An 8,425-nucleotide genomic window follows, 5' to 3' on the forward strand; every position below is an offset into this window, starting at 1 on the left:
GAGACGCGATGACCGTCGAACGTCAGCAGCAACGCCGTGAAGACAACTTCGGGACACGTAGCCAATCGTAGCGTGGGATGGAAGCAGGTCGAGTTTACCGGGACTGGAGAGAAGATCGTAGCGTGGAACGGAAGCAGGTCGGATCGGAGGCAGGCAGAATCAGGTAAACAAGTCAAAAATACACAGGAAAATCAGGCGAGTCAAACGGGGTAAAAAGTATCCTCCGACCGTTTAAAAAGGGAGCATTAACCAATCAGGAAGCACATTCCAGCGCGCCACATGATTACCCCAGGTGGCTCCACTTGGGTAATCATGACACCAACAGATGTACAGATTAGCAGCAGTTTAGATTTACTATGTGTTTGATTGACCATTTAACAGACTAATGGCCAGGGGGACAAGACTATTGTGGAATCTGGTGGTCCTGCACCGCAGACTGCAGTACCTCTTCCCAGAGGCTAGCTGAGTGAACAGTATGATGGGGGTGAGAGGGGTCCCTGATAATGTTCTTAGCTTGGGATAGGCAGCGCTTCTGGCCAATGTCCTGAATGGAGGGGAGAGAAGTCCCGATGATTTTCTCTGCTGTCCTCGTCACCCCCCTCACACTACCCCAGTCGGAAGCGCTGCAGCCTCCACACCACACAGAGATACAGCTGGTCAGGATACTCTCTATGGTGCCCCTGTAGAATGTGATGAGGGAGGGTGGGGGCAGGTGGGCTCTCTTCATCCTCCGCAGGAAGTACAGGCGCTGCTGTGCCCTCTTCACCAGTGATGCAGTGTTCACGGACCAGGTGAGTTTGTTTGTGATGTGCACCCCTGGGAACTTGATGCTGCTGACAACCTCCACAGCCTTGTTGTTGATGAGAAGTGGGGCATGGTTGGGCTGGTTTTTCCTGAAGTCGATAATGATCTCTTTAGTTTTGTCAACATTCAGGACCAGGCTGTTGTCCCTGCACCAGCCCACCAACTGCTCCACCTCCTCTCTGTAGGCCAGGTCCTTGTCGTCCCTGATGAGGCCCACCACTGTTGTGTCGTCCGCAAACTTCACGATGTGGTTTGTGGCTGACCTAGGGACGCAGTCGTGTGTCATCAGGGTGAACAGCAAGGGGCTCAGGACACAGCCTTGGGGGTAGCCCGTGCTGAGGGTGATGACATCGGAGATGTTCTGACCAATCCGCACTGACTGGGGTCTGTCAGTGAGGAAGTCCAGCAGCCAGTTCCGCAGGGGGGTGTTGAAACCCAGGAGTCTCATTTTGTCTACCAGGTGTTGTGGGATGATGGTGTTGAATGCTGAACTGAAGTCCAGGAACAGCATCCGCACATGGGTGTTCTTCTCCTCTAGGTGTGTCAGGCTCAGGTGAAGCGCAGAGGAGATGGCATCCCCGGTGGAGCGGTTTATCCGGTAGGCAAACTGAAAGGGGTCGAGTGAGGAGGGGAGACTGGAGGTGATGTGCTCTTTAACCAGTCTCTCAAAGCACTTCATTTGAGACCCTTGTCTTAAAGGGACAGGGTATGTTATTTAACACCACCAGACTGTATTTGCCCAGGGCACACCACAGGACCTGGTGTCCCTACGACCCTAGTGGTTAAGGGAAGCAAATGGTAGAAACGGTATTCATAAAAAAAAACAATAATGATTTAATTAATAAGAAAAATATATGAAACTTGTAACAATCAACATAACGCTGGACAATGTTCCCTCTAAGCTGCGTGCGTGCGCAATCGCGCACTGCCCGCACATTCTCAACGCACAAGAAAATCTATCCAGCGCAATGTTCCCTTTAAGCTGCGTGCGCACTACCCAGAGCTTTTCCGCGCACAAGAAAATCTAGCCAAGCTCACAAAAATCAGGGCTCAAAATTGCTAATTAAGAAGCAAATTAAGTCAAAGTTACAGTGCATGAAGGTAAAAATACACGGGTTGAGGAGAACGAAGTTGAGTAAAGCCAGTAGAGTTTTTCGAGAACCGGCTTCTTCAGCTCGGTTCACTAAAAAGAACCGGCTCAGTAACAGCTAGGAAAAAATAAACACAATGAGTTTTTTTTTAAAGGAATAAAAAAAAAGAAAAAAACAGGGAAAAAGAAGAAAAAATTTGTGTTGCATTCAAATAATTTCCAATTATACCAAGTCAGTCTTATTGCCAACATTGTACTTCCACTTAAAGATGTGATTAAATACAGTTGTGTATCGTGCAACCGACTAAATAAGCCCCCAAAAATGTTAGTATTATGCGACAAAAGATACCAGGAAAAAAAAGAAATCTTGTGAAAGAATTGTTGTAAAAACAAATGACGTTTGTAGGCCGTACAACCTTTGCAATAATACATTAGTCAATTAATTCAAAAATGAAAAAAAATAATTTGCTTTGCCGGAAACTCAGCAAAATGTAACCGTGATGTCAAGTTTTGGACATGTTTGATAATGACTTAGTTGCCACACTTAAGAATGCTGTTGCTCACTGTTGTTTCAAACGTTGTTCACCGACTGTGTGAACGCTCAGACCCGTGGAAAATTAGAGGGAACATTGACGCTGGATTCGATTTGTTTTCATTGCAATTTTTTTCATAAAAAACATTTTCGTAGGAACATTAAAGGACATTTTGTGTTATACTTGCCTGGTGGGTGGGTAAAAAACAAATATTGATTTAGAAAATAAGCAAAAATATCAACCTTACGAATTCCATTTTTTGTTTTAATACTTGTGGGTCAAGAAATTTGCATTTATTTTTGCACGACATGAATTTCACCTGGAGAGAGCTGACATTATTGACCGCCATCTTGTTCATACAGGTACCCACAGAAAACAAAAACCTCATGAATGGCCCGGGCAAAAAAATGAAAAGAAAAATGTTGCAGTTTGCTTACTTTGAGTCTCCTTAGTTTGTAGTCTTCCTTTTGCTTTTTAGCACTCCTTTTCAGTTGCATGACACAATACAACGACATCTAGAATTTTAGCACAACTGGAATCCATAGATAGGGAGACGAAGTTATTGCTCCCGACAAGAACAAGAAATTTGGTGAGTTTCCCTGCAAAGAACACTGAAATTGAAGTGTGCAGCCTTGACACTAGGGTGCGCGCAACTGCCTCAGCAAAATCGGGGTTGGCAGGTCATTTGCCACGGATGCCACGAGCGAAAGAGATCTGACCGTGTGTGCCGACTCGGCGGCCAAAATTAGCTGAGGCACCAGGGAAGTGGCCTTGTGGAGTTCAGCCACCGCAATGCAGCACTGAACTAGACAAGCCCGAGCAATTTATGGTTGTCGCTTTTGTACATCTTAAATTGACAGTTTGACTTTTAGATTGTTGTGTATTGCAAATGAAAGTGAGTGCTATAAAGCACAGGGAAGAGTACAAACTACGGAGATTCAAAGTGACAAAATCACACAATGTTTCTTATTTTTAGCCCAGCATTTTTTCAGAAGGTTTTTGTGTTTTCGGGTTCCTTTAGCAGGATGTAGGCGGACAATCATGTCCGCTTCCTCAAGGTGAGGTCTATGTATTGTAAAATTAAATTCAAATGATTTGTTGATGAATTACGATTATTGTCACGGTTGCCATGGTGCCCAATTGGCCCCACCCATGGACACCAGCTGAAACGTGTTGACAGATTGCTCCCTGACTACTTAAACACTGTCTTGTGAGTTGCCTGGTGTCGGAGCGTCTGCGAAACTCGTGCTAAACTCTGTTGTTATACATCAAGCCCTGTGAATCCCCGTTTTTGCCTGTGTTCTTCCTCTTGTTTTGCGCAGCCCTGTGAATCCCCGTATTTTGCTCCTGTTTTGTTCTCGCCCCAATCTGTTTGATTTTGACCACTTCCTGGTTCAGATCAATCTACTTCCGCGACCAATGATCCCCGGATAGAGTGTACGCTCATTCCTCCTCTTCCCAATAAACTGTGAGTAATGTTACGCGAGTTGGTTCTGCTTCCTGTTTCCTGGCCTGGTCCTGACAATTATTTAAAAAAGGTACTTTCAGATGTCACATGTAGTTTTAGGCTCAGAGCTTTAGGGCCAGTTGGCTGTTTTTCTGTTCCTTTTTTTTTCCTCTTGAAGTTATTTAGGATCATTCATCACTGTTCAGGAGTCTCACTCCCCACTTGTGAACATCACATTACCCTTTGTGGTCAGAAGAAACACGATTATGACACCAATTTTTACTTATTTACTTCTTATATATATCTACAATTTGTAACCTACTCTATTTCGCTTGGCCAGTGTCACTTGTGGCATAGCGGCGGAGTCTGTGAAGGATCCAGTGTATTTGTAATAGAGTAATAAACGTACTGTGTACTCTATTAGAAATAAATGAGATTCGTGTCGATATTGAATTGAGTTGTATTGTGCACAAGTTACTTGACATCTACGCCAACATCAAAATTTAACATGTGCACACACACTACACACACTACACACACTACACACACACACACACACACCCACACACACACACACACACATACACATGCACATACACACAAAGACAGTTACTGCTCACCTTGCACAATGTTGACCATTTTTTTCTGCACTATGATGACTATGTTTGCACCAAAATTGCACAAAGCCTTACGATACCAACTGTATTACGATACCAACTGTATGTAACATCCTACATGCCGACATTTCTTGTGTAAATATCATGTAAATTATAACTATAGCCTTATCCTACTCGTTTTATAACCTTATCTTCTCTGTTCCTTTATCTTCTTGGCTTTTTACCTCACTATGAATGTGTGAAACTGGAGTGTCATGCCCAATTTCGTTGTCACAATATGTTAACCCATTTTGTAACAATGACAATAAAAGGTATATTCTATTCTATTCTATTCTATTAGTTTTTACCCAAACAGCGACATGAAACACTAACAGATGCAGAATGACATTTTAGGATTTTGGCACTAAAGGAACATAATTCTGGCACTAATGGAACCGGCAGTACACATTACACGAGTGCATACATATACAACGGCAGCTGACGTATGCACACAGACATGGCAGAAAATACTAAATACCGTAATCGACAAACTACACACTGGCAGAAATTTGCCACTAATGGATCATCATTTACCGCATAGTAAACATGCATGTATAAAAGGGCAGCTGACACTTGACATTGGACCACACCAACCACACACAAAATTTACGGATGCCAAATGACATTGTAAAACGACATATCGGCAAGATTTTGGCACTAATATGACCTCATAATATTCATGCACATATACCACAGGAGCTAAGTGCAAAAACACTTGACATATGCACACAGCATTTCCAGTACTAAAGAATTTTCAAACTACACACTGGCAGAATATTGCAACTAATCAAACTTTTTTTTATACATGGACATAATTTTAGCACTAATGGAACCCCACAGTAAACATGCATTTATACAACGGCAGCTGACATCAATACAAGCAACGACACTTGACATTTGCATACAAGAATGAAGCGCAACATTTACTGACGCGTAATGATATTGTCAAGCTACATATCGGCAGGATTTTGGCACTAATAGAACCCTGTTGAATTCATGCACATATACAATGGAAGCTGACATTGATAAGAGCAACGTCACGTGACATATGTACACAGCAATGGCAGCAAAGACAAACAAATCATTAAACCTTATAAGGACCAGAACGGACGCAGCACCCAATTGCGTTACGTTTCTCACGAGTTTTATTGGAGGAAAGAAAAAGGGCTGCGTCCACGGTCCGGTGGTCCCTGCATGCGAAAAGGAAGTCGCTCTTGTACTCGGATTTTGCTCCGAACGCGGAAGTGGATCTTCCGTAGCGAGCGATGGCGATGTCAGGGAGGGGAAAAAACGGGTCGGTAGCCGGGACGGGGAGAGCAAGGCGTGGTCGGAGTCGGAAGCGAGTTGTAAGACAGAACGGGAGAGTAGACGTAGTCGGGGACAAAAAGAGGTCGTAAGCCGGGACGGGAGAGCAGACGTGGTCAGGATCAATACGGGTCAAAGCCGAAGACAGACGGGAGCAAAAAACGGGACAGGTGGGAGTCAGGGTCGAAAAAGGCTTGCCTAGTGTTCACTGAGGTTCGCAGACAGGACTGGGTTCAAATACTGACAGGGAGCCAATCAGAATCCATGGCGGTTGGCGCCAAATGAGCGGGCACAGCTGTTTGTCCTCAGTAATCATGACAAACCTCACATCGGAAGCTTTTTGCCTGTAATGGAACATCATTTTATGTACAGTATAACATACTTTTGGCACAGATAGAACACCATAAATTCTTAGCTTTCACTCCACTCTAATTAATGTAGAAGATAACGAGGCGTTCATGGTCATAAACTCCGTCCCTCGTCATTACGCTGAAAGCAAGTGATTCCTTGAAAGGTATTAGGTGCCAACATGAGTGTTGTGCTAATTCACCCACTACTGGTGTTTTATTGAGAGCTCTATCTCACTTTCTCTCTCTTGAAGTCCCCGCTCTCATAATTCTTGTCCTCCCCCAACATCTTCCACATTCTGTTCCTCTACTCAGAAAAGTGAAGATCACTTAGCGCTGGTTTTGCAGCTTGCAGGCATTTCAATACTTTTGTTTTGCCGGCAAATCGACAGGTGACGGTCTCTGGAATGTAAGCAGGGATCATCATCATCATCTGATTCACTCACCATGCATTCGCTGTCCGAAGAGCGTCGCGGGTCTGTGCCGACCTTCTGCAGAGGCTTCCCCAGGAAGATCCTGCTCAACTGCTGCCTGGTGCGCTACATCCTCACCTGGGCTTCCCCGAAACACAAAGGTACTTTGCTGGGATGCAAAAAGTTCCTTTAATGCCTTCCGGAAGGATTTAGGACACACTGATCAGAGATGAAAGAGAGCTTCGTTGACTCAGCCCAAGTGGGTTGGAAGGAGATTTCATTATTAATTGACGTCGGTCAATGGATGATCGTCTCTCAGAAAGAAAATGATGCACTCTCTCTCTCACTTGAATGGGAACTGTGTGAGCTATTGTGCAGTATGAAGTTAAACACTTTGGCAGTCTGTCCTAACCTGTTAAGCAACACAGGTTTGAGTCATGTAATTTCTCGTCTAGGTTCTCTGTGAACTGGCTCTTTATTGTTGTCTCTGTTCTGGGTTGTAGTGTATTGGGATGAACCGAGGCATAAGCGAACTAAGCGGCGGCTTAGGGCCCCGAGACTACTAATGGGCGGCATTAGCTCAGGAGGTAGAACGCTCGTCTTGGGATCTAGAGGTGGCAGGTTGGATTCCCGGTTTTTTTGAAACGGTAATGCCCCCAATACGCACGTAGGCGCCTTGCATGGCTGACCACCTATAGAGGGCTCCGCGCTTTGTGCTAAAAATAGTAACACGGCTTCGTGCCGCCATCTTGGAAGTCTGTCGATTACAAGCGGTGATAGCGAGAGGAGCAAATATTTACTCAGTTTGTCTATTTATTTACTCAACTAGCTTCGTTTGTGTATGGATTTTGTCCATCAACACTATGGAAAACTACGTGGAGAGTTTAGACAAGCAAGCACGCGAGCGGTACGCTGCGAAGTTGCCTTTTATGGGAAAATTGGATCCCTACAAAATTAAAAACAAGGACTGGAAGTCTGATCCCAATTTGTTGCCGTGTGTGACTTACATCGAACTTGTTAACTATCTTATTTTCCACCCAAGTCCCTTTTGTGAACTGAAGGATTTTCAAAATTAGTATGGAAGCCTACGACAGATTTGTGTCTGGTTGGGTTCGGGATGTGTCTGTGCACACAAGCAAAGGTGATGAAAACAAGACTGTGAAAGGGAAAGTTCTACATTCTCAGAGTTTGTCTCAGCCAAGTTTACAACCATGGATCATTGTTGACAAGTCATCATCGATTCTGTGTGCCCATTGCAACTGTGTTGCAGGTTTAGGGGAATGTTGTTCTCATGTTGCTTCCCTTTTGTTCTATGTTGAACAACCCGGGAAAGGCAACGCTTCTCCGAACGGCGCACCGGTGGCTAAGTTAGCTTAGCTTTCGGGGGCTTTAAATCCTCTATTGACGCGAGTTGACTGAGGAAAGGAGACTCTCTTTCCCTGAAACCGCGTTGAATTTCTCCACCAAAATAGCGTACGAATGAGAAACGGAGTTTTGTTCGGTTTTTAAATGTCGTTTTCGGCGAAATACCTCACATATATGTTATAAAAGTAGTTTGGGGTCGTCGAGCTGTTGTCATGAAGTACCATAACCTTTTTAAAATGTATTTCTACATCATAAATAATTCAATTTACCTGTCAGAAAGTGGTCAGAACAAACACGAACACAGTCAAGCTTTGGCAAATTCGACCGGTTGATAGCTGCCAGCCACATTCGTCTTCGCCGTTCACTTTTCTCCTGAGCTTCAATCCCCTGATCGTAAACACACTTCGGAAGTCTAAAGAAGCCCTTCCCACCCTTTTCCCCTCGGCTACAACAGCCAACAATAAC

This window comes from Urocampus carinirostris, chromosome 11 (genome assembly GCF_059441175.1).
Source record: "Urocampus carinirostris isolate Australia breed hairy pipefish chromosome 11, RoL_Ucar_1.0, whole genome shotgun sequence".
Classification (NCBI taxonomy): Eukaryota; Metazoa; Chordata; class Actinopteri; order Syngnathiformes; family Syngnathidae; genus Urocampus; species Urocampus carinirostris.